Source organism: Myiozetetes cayanensis, unplaced genomic scaffold (genome assembly GCF_022539395.1).
Source record: "Myiozetetes cayanensis isolate MyiCay16 unplaced genomic scaffold, myiCay2020 scf32, whole genome shotgun sequence".
NCBI classification, from domain to species: domain Eukaryota; kingdom Metazoa; phylum Chordata; class Aves; order Passeriformes; family Tyrannidae; genus Myiozetetes; species Myiozetetes cayanensis.
In genome coordinates, this window is record NW_026087544.1 from 1,845,144 (window position 1) to 1,861,717 (window position 16,574).

A 16,574-nucleotide genomic window follows, 5' to 3' on the forward strand; every position below is an offset into this window, starting at 1 on the left:
GGACGGGCTGCAGAGGGAAGGCGAGGACTAATATAGCTAAGGATATAAGAAATTAATTAGTTTCAGGCAGACAATGTTGGCACCTCCAGTCAGCCTGATTTATTTCCATGGCTGCTCTATTTCTGGCAAACCGAGAATGTTTGACTAAATATAAGACAACAAGTAGCTGGAACGGATGGCGGAGCCGCTGCTAAATACGTAACCCCACCGACAGAGCGACAGGAGGCTGCTCAGGGGATGCAGGTCCCGCTTTCACGGGCTGCCCCCGCTCCGGCACATCTGCCAAGAGCCTCAGGGACGGGTGGGAAGAGCCGCAGGAGGGAACTCCCCTGACCCGGGTGCGAGGCTGCGATCAGCGTGTGCGTGTCCGTGTGTCCGTGTGTCCCTGCCCGCAGCGCTGCCGGGGCAGCGGGGCCGAGCGGGCTCCTTATCCCGGGGCTGCGGCGGGGAGGAGCCAGCGCCGCTCCGAGCCGAGCGCCGGCAGCGCTCCCGCACCGCGCCGGGTCCCGCACCGCGCCCGCACCGGCACCGGCACCAGCGCCCGCTCCTGCTCCTGCTCCGCCTCTGAGCCCGCTCCGGTACCGCTCCAACCCGCTCCTGCTCCGACTCCTGCTCCGGCATCAGCGCCGCTCCAGACCCTCCGCGGCACCGGCTCCGCTTCTGCTCCGGCACCGCTCCCGGCTCGTTCCCAGCCCGTTCCCAGCCCGGCCCGTTCCCGGAGCGGCCCCGCGGCTCCCGCAGCGCCGCCCCGGCTCTGCCCCGGCCCCGCCGTGCCGGCGGCAGGAAGGAGGAAGGGACACGGCAGGAGGGAGAGAGACCTGCTCGGTGAGTGCCCCCGCGGAGGGGATGGGGGTCCCTGCCCGCACCATCCCCCCTTCCCCGCCAGCCCCGCTGCCTTTGGGACTCTTTGCGGCAGAAAGTGCGAGGGGAGGGAAGAGCTGAAGTTGGAGGTATGGGGAGAGAGGGTTCGGCTCCATACCGAGCGCATACCGAGAATTTATACCTGTCTGTGCCCTGCTGTGGGAGATTCCTGCGCGTGTTTTGGTCCTAAACCTGGGTTAGGGAGCTCTGGTCGATGCTTCACTGGTTATCAACTTTGGCAGACACCCCTGGCGTGGGTCCTGCTGTGAAGGTCCTGGGGGGACCCTTCCAGTGGGAGAGTTCCTGGGGGCATGGGGGTGCTGACACCCGGGGTCTGCGTGGTGGGCTCCCCGGCTCAGACAGGAGCCGGCGTTCCCCTTGCGCTGCATTTTTTTTGTGGCCGTCGCTATCAGCTGCATCTCTCCAGCCCGCCTGTTGCTCTGACAAGTTCCCAGGGATGTGGGAGAACTTGCCCCAGAATGCCTGTCCCCCTCCTCGCTCCCGAGGGCTGCTCTCCCTGCCGTGCCAGCCCTACCCCCTGAAAAGTCAGTCTTTAATGGACTGGCTTATCTCTCCATGAAAACAACCTGGAATGAGCGTGTTGGCACAACAGTGGCGTTTGCTCTGAAAAGAAGAACCATCAGGGTCAGGCCTGGGGCTGCTGGCACAGGGTTTTGTGCTGTGCATCAAGCAGATGAGCAGTGTGATGTGACGTGTGTGTGTGTGTGTCGGGCTTGGAGAAGGTGCCTGAAGGGGAAGGGCTTTGAACAAGCATCAGGCAAAAAGTTAAGAGCCTCTGGATAAGATTTGTGAAAGGGCAAGTGCCTTCAGACAGGACCCTGCAAGGAAACAGGATTAATTTCCTCCTCAGCGGTAATGGGGCGGCACAAAGATCTGCAGATGTGCTTCCCCACAGCTGAACTGTGGTAAATGCAAGCAGAGTCTTGTTTCCCTGCCTCAGGAGGCTTTGCCAGGGCATCTGGGTCACCCCATCTGGGGAGAGGTCATGAAAACCAGTTCCCGTGATCCTGAAAAGATTCTCCTGGTGCAGCCAGCCAGCCACGAGATAACTGGACAATTTGTGTCAGCAGGAACACGTCAGTGGGGGCACACTGAGATCTCAAAGTGCATTTGTAGCCTAGAGCATCCTTTCCTCCCCGGGGGAAGACACATAGATGGGAGGTGACTGTCCTGGAGCCCCATGCACAGGAGGAGCAGAGGCAGGAGTAGGAGGGCACCTGGTTCACCAGCTGGCACCTCAGCAGTGAGACTTCATCTCTGTGTGTAGGTGTGAGGCACCCAGCTCACAGTTGCACTGATTTTTAGGCTCTTGGCATGCCAGAAAACTTCTGAGCAGGTTTTGGTGTCCGTTCTCCAGGCAGGGCCATTTCTGATGGCAGGTCTTGCAGGTTTGTTTCCAAGTGCTCAGGTTTACTCACCCATGCTGGAAAATATTGGTGCCAAGTCCAAATGAGAGCAGTTAATAAAGGAGTAGTGGAACAACCTCGCCAGTAACAGCTGGGAGTTCCCCCTCTCTTATCCTACTTGGCTAGAAAGAAAGAGAGAAAAATTTGTAACTAAACAGGACTCTGAGGATCTGTCCATGGCCTTGCCACGGATTCTGCCTGACCTTGGACACGTCACCACCATATCCCCATGTCTGAGTCCCCCCATCTGTTAACACTTGACCTTGCTTTGTTCTCAGAGGTTTGCTCCCTGAGCTCTGTGGGGCTTTGGGATGCTGGCAGGGATGGGCGTGGAAGCACTAAAATCCTCCTCTCAGTGCCACGAAGGCCCCTTTTCACTGAACAAGCTCTTTGTGGCCCCTGAATGGACCCTTCAGACAGGCTTTGCTGCCGAGCCAGTGACAGAGCCAAGTGATGGTGTCACATATTCGGAGGTTACAGGTGACTGAAATGCAGCTGGATGTGCTTGGCTGATTTTTACTGACTCCCAAACGAGCTGCTTTAAATCTTTAGCTTTATCAGCTTTTATCTGCTGCCTCTCATGTGCATTCATTGCCAGTGCCACTGGCTTGTTTGTCAGGGTACAGCCCTGAGCAGGGGGGCTGGAGGGGACAGATTTTGCCTTCTGTTGCTGGCACTGGATCTAGATGAGGTGGATGAAGGCAGCTGCACTTTGCACGTGGTAAAACAGAGAGGCAAAATGGCTCAAGGTGTTACAAGGAGCCTGTGGTAGCTCGGGAAGTTGAGTTCTGATCTCCCAAGCCCATGAGATCCGTCTGTTCTCTCTGTCCTGTGTCCTGTCACCTGGTCAGACAGAAACCCATCTCTGTGCTTTCCATAGGTCATGTCTGCACTAAAATATCCACACGTTGCTGCTTCCACTGAGACCATCCCTTTGGTCTGGCCTTCTGGAGAGAAATGAATGTTTGGTCAACCCTTGTAAACCCCGAGACATTCCTCTGGCTTCCACACAGACCTGAGGTTTGGGCCAGGAGGTCTGAGAATCTCCAGAAAATCCGGGATGTGTGTTTGAGAGTCACGTCAAATAACAGCAAGGGTTTCCAAGAGGGTTTATACTCAGTAGGAGCCTCCCAAATTCTCCTTCCGTGCTCAGGGAAATTGAGGCAAACTTAAAGCAGCTTCTCCAGCAAGAGGGCAGGGGGTCTTGGCTCTGGGGCCAGTTCAGAGCAGATCCCAACCCAGCTTGGAGTGAGTTCTGCTGGGTGTAACTCGTGTACTGACACCTAGAAAGGTCAGCTCTGCTCTCTGCCGTGGTCTTGTTTTGCTTCTTTACAGGTAGAAAACCAGCGAAAGGTCTCTATTTAAAAAAGGCCCTTTGCTTGCTTTCAGCACACTCCATCCACGCAGAGCTTTGACCTGCTGGGTTGGCCTTCCTCTAAATTCACTTGCTCCTGCTGTTTGTAAAGGGAAAACTGAGAGCAGAAAGCAACCTGTTGATTAATGTAGATGCAAAAGCCCAGATTACAATCTGGTGAACAATTAACTTCTCAGAGTCATCCGTAATCAGCCTGAGCATCTCTTGCTCTCTCTTTAGGTTTCTAATCAGGGTTTCTTTTCAGGTAGCATTTTGCCTGCAGCCAGTGCTGCTCATCTGCCGCTTGTTTGCTCAGTCGCTCACAATCTCTGCTGGTGTCTTTGTCTGGGCAGCCTGGCTGGAAAAGAAACTGCTGTGGAATTATTTTCGAGCCACAGAGCAGAGCGGGTGAGCCCCGGGAGCCGGCTGGGCTCTGTCTGCGCTCCTGCCACCGCTGCCACCTCTCATCTGTCTCCTGCTCTCTTTGCCTCCCTCCTTCGCCTCATTCCAGCTGCCAGTCTCCCAACTCGAGACCTGTGTTCTCTCTCTCGCCTTCTGGGCTCCCTCTCTGCTTCAGGGATGAGCTCCAAGCCGCTGCAATTAAGGCTGGATTTTTGCAGGCGCGCCGCATTCCTGCTGGGAAATGTCCACGTTGTCCCCACCACAGCATCCCTGCCCACTGGGCTGATCCCTGCTGAAAATCCAGCCCTTCCTTTTCACACCTGAGCAGCAGAAGGGCTCCTGTTAAAACTCTCACCCGGTGCTGAATGCATAATGCAGGACCTGCGGGAATGCAGCTCGTGGAGCGGGAGGATGCTCCAGGCTTTGGGGCACCTGCATCCCGCTGCCAGCACCAGCTCCTCTGCTTCTGTTTGTGGCTTCTCTGTGCCCCCCCAACTCCCAGCAGGGGCCATCCCAGCCACCCCGGGGTGCTAGGAGGGTAAATAACTCCACGAGTGATCACACTGAGGGGTGTTTGAGCTGCTGTTTCCAAGGATTGATGCTCACTGCCTTTCAGGAGCCAGGGCTCCTGCAGCAGCTCAGGTGGAACGTTTCAGAGGTCTCGGCTTGGCCTGACCTGTGTTTGCTTCCCTTTTTTCTTCCCTCGTGGGTTTAAGTGGGGCTTTTTAGAGCGGGGACAATTCCTCACGAGAGCCTCGATCCCTGGGCCCAGCAGGCACTGCCAGGACAACAATCAGGCATTATTTGAGCAGCAAATTGCGGGTCCAGAGCTGTCAGTGCCTGGCACCTGGCACCTCTGCCAGCACTGCAGGAGCACGGGGATCATCAGAGCTGCTACTGTGATGCAGAGAGGAGGGAGCAAACAGGATGGAGCAGGGTTGGATTTACTGCCCTTTCCTTAGTGCCTGGGAAGGGGAAGGTTTCTGTGTGCAGCTGGAAGGAAAGGCACTGCCAATGAAGACACTCCAATTAGTGGTGCATCCAATCCAATTATTTTGTTGCTTTCCTTTTTTTTTCTACTCTTTTATTTTGTTACTTACTAATTTGATAATTTACACCCAAACAATTCACCTTGGCAGTTCTGTCCTCATAATTTATCCGAGGGGAAACTGAGGCAGGGGGGATATTCCTGGGGCTAGCAAGTCCCTTCACTGATGGCCCTGGATCTGCAACCAGAGGTTTAAACTCTCTCTGATGAGCTGGTCTGTATTAAACAGCCCCTCTCTGTCTGGGCTCTGGGATGACATGAATTTTGTTTGGCTTTTGGGCACCCTTTCAGTTTGCTCATGCAGTGATGTTTTTATTACTGGAGGCTTCTCCATGACCCCTCTCCCTCTCTTTCTCTCACAATCTCTGAACTGCTCAGCTGTTTCCTGTAAAACAACCCAAATTTTCCCAGCTGGGGGCTTTGGAGCGGGGCAGGGGACTGGATTTGACCGGTTTTGTGGGGTGTTGCTGTCGTTCTGGTGACTTTTAATCGAATTGCTCAATTAAAAAAGGAGAGGCTGTCGAAGCTGTAAACACTGAAACCTCTGAAAAAAAATCAAAATGTGCCTTTTTTTGGGGAAGCAGAAACATTCCAAACGTTCCTTTTTTTTTTTTTCCCTGAAATTTCTCTATTTTGATTGAAGCAGTTTATTTTTTACTGGGTCTATTAAATTATTCAGTCACTGTTAATATGCTGGTCACTCAGGGGTTGTGATTCCTGATCCCAGTTGGATTTATCCTCAAACCACCCCCCTCCCCAGGCATTGCTTTTCCCTCACTCCTGTTCCTCCCAGAAATTCCCACTCTTGAAGCTGCATCTTTTTTTAGTTGCTGAATCTGACAAGGTTCGTGAACAGGAGCCTCAATTCTGCACTTGGGAACATGCACAAGCTTAGGAATTCATCAGTTTGGGGTTGTTTTTTTTCCTGTATTCCAGCATGGAATATCACCTGGAGATTGGATTTGAGCCTTCTATCACTTGAATTATTTGCTGGAAAACCTTTTAGACTGGCAGCTGATGTGCCAAGCCTGTGCTGGAGCAAATGATGAGCTGTAGGTACCCAAGGATGCAGCCAGGGACCTGCAGTGATCTTCAGGAGATCCCAGAAATCGAGGATCCAAGTCCTGATCCAGTAAATCTGTGCTGCAGTGATCTATGAACAGCAGAGCAAAGGAAATGGGGCTGCAGGAGGGGTTGGAGGGGCAGGATCCAGGGGTTGAAGGGGCAGGATCCAGGTTTTAGAGGTGGGATTCAAGGGTTTAAGGTAGGATCAAGGGCTTGGGAGGGGGTTTCCAGGGTTGAAGGCAAGATCCAGGTTTTGGGAGTAGGATCTAGGCTTTGGGGTAGATTTCCAGATTTGGAGGTAGGATGCAGGGTTTGGAGACAGGATCCAGGGCCAGATCTCCTGGGCTCTTTTCCAGCTGTGCCATTGACTTGCTGTTTGACCTCAGGTGAGCCCCATCCCATCTCCAGTTTTCCTATTTTCCTGCCTCAGTGGGAGGGGGGATAACAGCCAGATTCCCACTAGGCTGGAGGACAGCTGGTATTACTGAGCTGCTGGGCCTTCCTTGAAGGAGCAGTGACCACAGAGGGGCTGTTCCCACTTTCCTTTGGGCACAATAACCTCTCCAGCAGCTGCTCCCCATGCTCGACCCGGGATAAACAGCTCCAAATTTTTCAGCGCGAGGCGGAAAATACGGAAACCCCGCGTTCAGCCTGGAGCACCTCTCCCTCCTGCCACAGAGACGCTCCTGAGCTTGTAATTATTAACTAATCACTGCGCAGCCATCGCTGTGCCGCGGGATGCAGGAAGTACGGGCGGTCAGGAACGGTCTCACAAATCCCAGCCTTCCCTTATCTGTCCTCCCGATCCCTGCCGTGCTGATGTCTGGCTGCAGCCCCGCCCCACGAGCCGGGATCCGATTCCAGCGGGGCTGGAATTCTCTGTTTGCTTTCCGTGTTTGCAGTTAAGGGCACTGTAAGGCCAGTGTTGGTTCCCCGAGCAGGGAACAGCCACATCCCCCTGGCCCTGGCTGTGAGGAGGAGCCCTTTGCAGGTCTGCCAACATTCCCCATCCTGCCTGAGGGGAGCATTCCCAACCCACCCCACAGTGCAGGCATTGATCCTGGGTGTTCACTGGGCATCAGCAGCGGGCACTCAAAGCCTCTCTTTATCCCAGGATTGGGCAGGGACAGGGAGCTGCTCTGCCAGTGGTGCTGTGGGGCGCTGGGACCTTCTGTGTGGGATGCAACAGAGTTGGTCCCCATGTCCGTCTGGGATGGGATGGGATGGGATGGATTCAGTCCCATGGCCCTTTTGGGATGGGATGTGATGGATTCAGTCCCATGGCCCTTTTGGGATGGGATGTGATGGATTCAGTCCCAGTGGCCCGCTGGGATGGGATATGATGGAGTTGGTCCCCGTGGCCCACTGGGATGGGATGCAGTGGAATTGGTCCCCACGTGCCACTGGGATGGGTGTGCTGAGAATGCTGCCTGTTACTGGGGTGTCCACAGGACCTGGGGGACAGCACAGAGCCTGTGTCACCCCTCACTGCCTCCTCAGCCAGAGCAGGGGAAGAACTTGCACTGTGCCCTTGCCCATCAGCTGGAATAATCTGTTTTTTTGGAGGAAGAGCTGGAGTCTGGAATGCTGCCCAGTGCAGAGGAAACCTCGGCAGGGCCAGGACTCACTGTAGGCTTGTGTGGTCGAGGCAAGAAACCCCTGAGGGGTGCCCAAGGGGTTTGTTTTTCTGCTGGTTTGATGTTTGATGCAAGGCTGAAAAGTTCCCTGCTGTGGGTCTGAGGTGGGGGAGGATGGGCTGTCAGGGCCAGCACAAATCCTGTCACCACCCAGAGCTGCCTGGAGCCACAGGGACAGGGGGACACGGGGATGTGAAGCTGCAGGGGTGGGAGTTGGAGTCCCTTGCCTTGACCAGGCACCTTGGAGCTGTTCCTGCCCTTTGGAAGGGTCCCAAAAAGGCTGAGGATGGTCTGGCAGCACCTGGGCAGCCTCCCCAGCGCCTGGGGTTTAGGCAGGAATTTGGAAACACCATTTGCAATGTAAATTGGTGTCTGGAGGGGGACAGAGAAACAACACTGTGTGCCTGGGGAGTCTGAGGAGGAGGAGGAGGAGGCAGGACCGGTGGTTTTCCTGCTCTTTTTGGTTACAGCCAGGGATTGGTTTGTGCCTCGTCCAAATTTAAATGCAGAGAGTGTCTCTGTGTCCCCAGACTGCTCCCTCCCTTAAACAAACCATCACAACACCCCCAACACCACCCTCACAGCCCTCCCTTCCACCATCCCCCTGCTTTAGCAACGACTCCCAAAGCCCCTGGAAAAGAGCAGGAGCAGCAGGAGCTTTCCCAGCACTCCTGCTGATGCCCTGTCCCTCGGGAGGCAAACCTGGAGTGCACAGGGGGAGCCCATCGTGCTGCTGGATCCCCTCAGACTCCAGGGCAGCCACACAGGGGTGGAAACAGCCAATTCCTCAGAGCAGAAGGTGCAGAGAAAAGGCCCGTTCGAGTCATTTTAATTCCAGGAAAACACGGCACAGTGTCTGAGGGAGAAGGAGTACTTTTATAAATTACCACTAGCAGCATGTGTTCTATTTAAGTACTTAATCCCCTTCAATCCCTTCTTATTAACGATTAATTGTGCAACTAATTGCACTATCATAGCATGGCAAGCACGCTCAGCTGCAGTGTGTACCACCAACCCCACCGGTGGGGCAGCAGATAAGAGCTGGGTGCAGTGGGGAGAGGGGAGGGGGGCACTGATGCTCTGCTGTGTGAACACAGCCCAAATCTCCCTCTCTTCGGGCCTCAGGATTATAATCCTTCCTTATCTCCTATGAAGCAACAACTTTATCAGCTGGTGAGGCAGGAGAGGAGGATTGAGAACACCCCAGCGAGCTTTGAGCAGCCCTGCTCAGCGTCAGCCCTGCCCATCCCGCTTTCGTGGCCTGGAATCTCCTGGACTCCTGTGGAAACCACAAGGAAACAGCTCTGTGTTTTGACCCAGGGGGAGGGAAAAGCTCTACATTCGAATTTATTTGAATTTATTTCCCTTGGTTTGTGCTTCTGATGCCTCTCAGCAGCACAGCAGGCTGCAGGCTGGGGATCAGCACGTGCTCAAGCCCCAGCACCTCTCTCCTCCTAGCAGTGTCCAAGGACTTGTGAGCCCAGCCATGTGTTTTCCCGGGAGAGATCTCTCTCCCTCGTGCTCTTTCACTCTGTTTATCTCCCCTGGGCTCTGTTATCTCCCCCAGTTTCCAAGGCTCGTGCAGAAACCAGTCCTGCTTGTCAAGGACACTGGAGCTGTGGGGGACTCCACTAGCACTCAGTGGAGGGTTGGGATAGATTTTAAAGTACGGGGGGGGGAAGTGGACTGGGAGTGAAGTGGAAAAATTATCTTAAAAAAAAAAAAAAGAAGAAAGAAGAGATAAATTCATTATTTTAAGCCCCACCAAACACACTTGCTTTGTCTGCCATCCCCATGACTGACACTGCAGCTTTGAGGACACGGAGCTGGGGCTTGGTTTGGCTCGGTGAGCCAGATGTTATTTACAGTTTAACAAGGAACAAGGTTTATCTAAACACTGTGTGCTCACAGAGTTCCCAGATATGCATGAAATGTTGCCCTCCGTGGGGAAGTGAGCAGAGGTTTTGCAGGCACTGGGGCATGTTTAATCTGTTTGTACATGTTTCACCTGGGATCTCTCTATTCCCTATCCAGCCCCGTCCGTGTTTGGTTTAACATGAAAATATCACAGATTGTGGTGTGCTGGGGCGAGGGTTTTAGGGAGGGGGGTGTCCCCGGGGATGGCTGAGGATGCTCCCTCAGGGACAGTTTCCTGGAAGGCAGCATCTTGCCAGGTTGGGATCCTGGAAAGCTTTCACCACCCCAGGGCCTCTCAGGGCTCTTGGGCAATCCACAGCCTGCTTGTGGCACCCCTGTGTCCGAGGAAAATGGTTTAAGGAGAAGGGAGAGCCATCCCTGGAGCTGTTCACATTCATGTCCCATGGCCTGGCATCGTGGCAGCGACGCTCTTGCCAAGCCTGCTGCCTCCAAACACTGCTCTTACCACACTGGCACCCCTGGCAGCCACCTCCTGGCTCAGGAGGGTTTTTTCAATCCCCTGCCTTCCTCCAGCAGCTCAGTGGGACAGAAGTCCCTGCTCACCAGCTGGAGCAAGGACGAGGGAGATCCCTTCCCTCATCCTGAGGCTCTGGATCTGGGAAGCAGAGCCAGGAAGGGTCACAGAGGTGCCCCCCTGCACATCTCACCCTGGCTGGGGGCTCTGAGCACCGCTGAGATCATCCTGACGAGGAAGGGTTGGGATGAGAGAGAGATGTTGTTGCAGCTTTGCTTTTCTCCTTCTGGGGGAGAGGGATCCAAAAGCAATTACAGCTCCTGCAGTGCTTTGAAACCCTCTGATTCCCCCAGCCTTGGCTCCCCGTGCTCCCTGCCTGTGTGGCTGCTCTTCCCTCACACCTGAGGGGGAAAATCCACGTGCACAAAGCCCTCCAAGGGTGGGCTCACAACTGGGCTAAGATTAAATAGCAGATTAGTGCAGTCCTTGGCAGGGAAGGAGACTCGCAGTGTTTGCTCCCCACCTTCCTGCCATGTGACCGTTCCAGAGCTTTAAATAAAACAGATTTGAAACCCTGCTTGCTGCAAAGGGCTTTGTGTGCCTAATGCCAAGCAGGGGCACCACTGCTCCAGAGCTTCGTCCTGGGGGAAACCCAGCCCGTAGCTGGTACTGGGAGGTGCTGGAGTGGGGACAAGTAGGTCAGGAACACCATCCCCTTTCATGCTTCCCCTGCTGCAGCAGAAGGAGCAGTCCAAGGGCGGTGGGAGTTTGGTTTAGTAGCGGTGTCAGCTCCGAGGAGCTGCTGGATCTCCACTGGGAGCTTGCTGGGTGAGAGGGAAGCACTAATCCCACGCCAACCTGTTTGCACAGCTCCTCCTCCTGCTGCCAGGCCTGGGGGGCATGGAAATCCAGGTGGACTGTAGAGGTTTCAGCCTTTTTCTAAGCCCCCTTTGTCAGGGCAGAGCAAGGCAGGCCTTTCTGGTCTCCCAGAAAACCTGTGGCAAGGAGCCCGAGCCCTGAATCGCTCCGAGTGCTTGTGGTGCTGCTGCTCCCTGTAAACCTTGTGCTTCTGTTTGTGTTAAAGCTCTTCTCCTTTTTTTTCTGGGGGAGTTTGATCCTGTCAGGATCCTTTGATACCAGGATCCCTCTGGTAAGGCTTCTCTCAAGGATCTGGCTTGCATTTCTTCCCTCCACCACGGTTGGGCTGCTGTGCTGGTTGCTGTCCCCCCCTCCTCCCTTTCCTTGCCCCAGAGGTGGCTGCATTTCTCAGATTCCACGGGGGCTATCGGGTGTCCAGGATGTCATTTGTGTTCCTTTAAATACCCTCCCGAGGAATGCTTTTAGGAAGGGGAGCCAGGGCTGTGTGATCCCCCTGCTCAGCTGTCCCCGAGGTGCCAGCTGAGCTCTGGTCACACCCCTGGGCAAAGCCAGCTCCTGGGGCTGCTTCCACATTTCAGATGAAGGGATTAATCACACTCACTCCCCTCCCCAGTCCTCATTTTGCAGCCATCCCTTCCTTTCAGCCCTGTCCTCACGTGCCAGAAAGGGAGGCTTTGAGTGCAGGATGAAATCATTGGGGGCACAGGAGGAAAATTCCAGCGTTTGCTGTTCTGAGGCAGAGCAGACAACCCCTCCTGGCTCCTCCTGACCACTGCAGGGAAAGTGAATCCCGGCTTTCCATGTGCTCCTGTCTGCAACCACAGACGAGCCTGCAGCTCTGGGAGCTCTGTGTGGGCTGGGAAAGAACGAAAGCTCTAATTAAAAAAAAAAAGGGGGGAGAAGTAAAAGGAGGAAAGAAAACAGCAGTTAGGAAGGCAGCAGACCCTACATAACCCGTGTGTGAGGGTTCATCCAGTGGGATGGAGCTGCAGGTGTGTTGGGAACGTTCCTGGGGGAGAGACTCAGCGGGGCTTGGGCTCTCCTACACCGGGAATCTTCTCCCATAACGTGGATTCTCCTTCCCATGCAGCAATAAAGCAAGGGCAGGTGCTGACAGACTCAGCCACAGGTTAAACGCTCCTGGGAGAGAAAATAAGAGGCTTCATGTTCCTGAGAACGACTCCTTGGCAGCTGGAAGCTTGGCACCTTCTCCGCTGTCTCTGCAGCCACCCGGGAATGCTGAGTGCCAGCTGCTGGGGTGACAGGGCTTGGTTTGTCTTTCTGGGAGTGTCTTTCACTCAGCAGGATCCACAAGCACTTTGCTGGGTGTCTGTGGACATTTAGGACCCTCTGTGGGGTGGGACATGGCAGGAGGTGACGCTGGGAGAGGACATCAGGTGCCCTCCAGGGGCTCATGAGGAGCAGGCAGGGCTGGGGCCAGCCTTGCTGGGATGCAGCTTGGATTGTGTTGGTTAATTGTCAGTCAGTAATCAGTTGAGTGCCATAAAAGCAAGGCCCAGGCTGGTTTTTGCTGGTCTTGTTCCTCCTCAGTAATTACTTGTGTTGGTATCGCCGTGCTCGGGGTACCCAGAGCTGTGAAGGACGAGTCATAAAGGGATGGGAGGTGAATGTGAGTCATGGAAAAGGGGGAGGGGGAGAATGGCTAAACATCACCCAGCCCAGCAGCAGCACCTCCAGGAGCATCCTGCCAGAGCTGGGAAGTGCTGCTGGCCCAGCAATCCCAGCACAGCTCTTTGCTCCCAGGTCTCCTGGGCCGTGGTCACACTGCTGTAGGATCAGGCAGTGCTGCCACGGTGGGACACGTGCCCTGAACTCCCAACTGACCCTAAATTAAGTCTCAATGACTTAGACAGCTGCTGTAGCAACACTGGGTATGGAAGGGAGTGTCTGTCTCAGGGGGGAAAGGTCCCGTGGTTCCTGCTGAGACTCATTTCCCACTGCCTGCCCTCCTGGAGCAAACCCACGTGATGGATGGGTGGGATGGGATGGAGCAGGGCATCTGCTGGTCCACAGTGGCTGTGAATCCAGGCTGCTCATCCCCTGGGGATGCTGAATGGACCATGGAAGCACTGACACTGTCAGGGCATGGACAATGTGAGCCCTGAGCTCCCCCCCAGCACCCCAGGGACGGCTGGGGTGGCCACACTGGACAGTTGCAGTCTATTGTTGTTCCAGCTGAACACTGGACACTCTTCTCAGGTTAGGGGAATAAGTGCCCAGTGTTTGGAGGCTGCTGGAATAATGACTGTCATTTTAATGCCTTCCTCGGAGCTGCCCTGATCTCACCAAGAGCAGGGGAGGGAAGAGCCAAGGGAGAGCTGCTGACTGCACCACACGGGGCTGAGAAAGGCAAAATAATACAAAGGCAGAACAAACATCCTTTGTGTGCTCCTGTTACTGGGCTCATTGTCAGCACCGGCACAAATGGGAGGGGAAATGTGCACCCAGCAAAGGGCTTTCCTTGCCCTCCCACCCCTGGGTGGAGCACAGGTTCTCATCCCAGCCCTGGAAGTGTCCAAGGCCAGGCTGGATAAACTTGGAGTAACCTGGGATGCTGGGAGGTGTCCCTGCCCACGGCAGGAGTTGGAACAAGAGGAGCTTTAAGGTCCCTTCCAACCCAAACCAGTCTGGGATTCTGTGGTTCTATAAAGTCTCCGAAGGCTGGGCTGGCAGGAAGTTTTTCCACAACATCCCCCCTTCCCAGGGTATCCCTGTGTCTGCCTCAGGGATCCCCAGGTGCTCCACGTGGCTGTGCCTGTGCCTGGACAACAACTCACCAAGGAGCAGTTGGAATTGTGCAGAGGAGGGATGGGAACAGGGCATCACATCCCAGGGGAATGCCACCCAGCTGGGAGGGAAGAAGGGAATGCCACCCAGCTGGGAGGGAAGAAGGGAGGAAGTGTCCTCATTCTTGATCCATCTCTGGGAAGCCGAGGCATTCCAAGAGGGTCAGAGCCGGACTGGGAGCCAGTCTTAGGCATTTGCCACAGGATCATTTGTCCTGCCAAGCCTCCTCCCGGCTGTGCATGTTCCAGGGGGGGACAGTGACCTCCTGGCTGCCACAGTCACGTTCCTGGCGCGCTGCATTCGTTGTAATCACGGAAGGCAGTGACACAGGAGGAAAAGAAATTGCAGAGTGAGGATGGACTGGCTCCCTGGGGATCCCAAGCTCCCTTTTCAATCATGCCCAGGGCAGTGGCTGCCCTGGGCTGATGGTCTTGCTGTTTGCTACAGGGCTCCCGTAGATTAATAGGAATTGATTGTGCTCCTTTCCCTGCAGGATCTTGACCTGAGCTGTGGGAGGCAAATGTGCAGGGAGGAGAGCTCTGGCCTTGCTCTGTCCCCTCATCACTCACCTTCTGGGGAGAGGAATTCCTGCAAACTGCTCTTCCTGCCGGGCAGGGACCACGGCCCATCCCAGCACTGAGCAGGATGTGGCCCCAGTCCCCACTGCAGGACTGATCCACTCAGGCTGTGCTCTGCACCTGTGCTGGGGAGGGAGCTTGTCACCCCAGGGAGGGTTTCAGACCAGCAGCTGAGTGGCCAAGGAGATGTTCATTTGGTGGTCAGGGGCTGATATCCTTCCCTGCCCCTCCCTTCTCACCCTGGGAGGATTCCCAGCTGCCCCAGGGAATTCAGCATGGTCCCTGGTGTGTGTTTGAGCATTTTCCCTCTGACTCCCCAGGACAGCCTCAGCTCACTCCCCATTTGCTCCCATGCACTTCTGAGGACCTGAGCTGTAACTGCTGAATAGGACTGTTCATTTTGCCTTGCAAACAGAAGTGTTAATCTCTCTGGGGATTTAATAAGAAAAAAAAAAAAGCTTTAAAAGAAGCAAACTATTCCCTCCAAGCTTTCCACTCTTTCCGCTGGGAAATGGGGGCAGGAGGCTGTTAAAATGCTAAGGAAAAAAACCAGAGCCCCTTAGCACTTGTGAAAAGCAATAAAGCAGTTAGTGCACCACAGCTTTGCTTCCAAAGCCCTGCCACGTGCTGGAGGAGAAAGGGGACAGTTTCTCTCACCTGTGATGCCTAAAATACCTGTCCCGAGAACTGCAGGGCGGGGAACCAGCAGGTTTTGGTGTACAGACCATGTGGCCAGTCCCAGCCCGGGATGCCTGCGGGAACAGTTCCCTGAGTGTGGTCACTGCCCTGAATGCAGCGTTTAAAGGATCGTTAACTTCTTGTCTTGATCCCGTGAGGAGCTTTCCTGATGGGATTCAGCTTTGGGCTCTTTGAAGTGTTTTAGCCAAGTATTTACTATCCGACTGTATTACAGTGAATGCAGATCACTCACCCTGCTGGCTTTAATCCCTGTTCCTTGGCCACATTCCAACCAGGGTGATTTCATTTTCCTCCCGCTGATGCCTGAACTCCTCGTTGCCGTTTTAAAACTGCTCCTTCCCTCGTGCGACGTCATGTTTGTGCACGTTGGGAACCATCAGCTCCCTCCATCCCTGGTGCCTCCCAGGGCAGGGGTTGCTGAGGTTCCTTGTGTGGTGGAAAAAAACCCCACAACCCAAGAGGAATTCTGCCTTTGAAATCCGTGCTGGGGGAGAGGGCTGGGCTGGAACCTCATGGCCACTGGGGCCAGGGAGAATTCCTCTGGGAGGACTGAGGACAGGAATAGCCCCATAAATTCCAGCTGACAAACTCTTTCATGTGAACTCCATCCAGAGAGGCTGAGTAGGTCCAGGTGTAGCTGGAAGAAACAGCCCCAGCCGTGAGGATGAGGAGCGTGGAACAGGCACGGGGCAGCTCGGGAGTGGCAGGAGGGGCAGGGAGCCATCCCAGGGCTGTTTTTACCCCCACCCCAGTTCCTCTCCCAGGAGGTTTATATTTAGCAGCCTGGAGCTGCTGGCATTCCTGCAGGAAGCAAAGGAGGAGGGAAGGATTGGGGTTTGTGGAGCAGAGTTTTCTGCAGGTCTGGAGCCGACATGAAAACGTGAGCACAGGAGCCCCTGTGGCCTTCCTTTGTGCCACTTCAGCAGGGTCAGGAGCGAAACCTGGCACTGGTTTTCCAGGTGGGTTTAGTTTCCTTAGGTACCTGCAGCACTAGCAGCATTTCCACACACCAGCAGTGCCCTGGTTCAGACTCACTCGGGTTGCAAGGTGAGGAGTCACATTGAAGGCGTTATTTGGACCACGAGGAAGGCACCAGCACAGAGACTTTGTTAGTGCAGCATCACCAGTGCCACATCTTTATTGTCAAGGCACGTCTCTGTAGTGCTGAGGAAACATTTCAGTGTCTGGAGGCTGAAGTGGATGTGTCTGTCATCCTCCAGCCTCCCTTCCCACCCCCAGCAAACACCCCAGCCCTGATTCCAGGCGGGACTGAGCTTTCAGTTTTAAGGTGTTTGCAGCCTTAGAGGTGGGAGCTGAGTGGGGGTGGCTGAGGCACGTGAGTGCCCAGGATCCAGGTGAATCCCGGGGATTTTCAGGGGATTCACCCACTGCAGGGTGCCGTGCCTCACCGCAGAGCCTGGCAG

The 16,574-nt window shown here is 54.9% G+C and overlaps 1 protein-coding gene across 2 annotated transcripts in view; it reads left to right on the forward strand.

Annotated features, from left to right (window-relative positions):
* The first annotated feature begins 205 nt into the window (after window positions 1–205).
* Window positions 206–16,574, forward strand: part of CDK18 (cyclin dependent kinase 18) — a 33,374-nt gene continuing 17,005 nt past the window's right edge. The window contains exon 1 of one of the 2 annotated variants that reach the window (XM_050326906.1): window positions 206–825. The gene's annotated coding sequence lies outside the window, so the exon portion shown is untranslated. The remainder of the gene's footprint in view (window positions 826–16,574) is intronic. The other variant, XM_050326907.1, reaches the window with a different exon arrangement.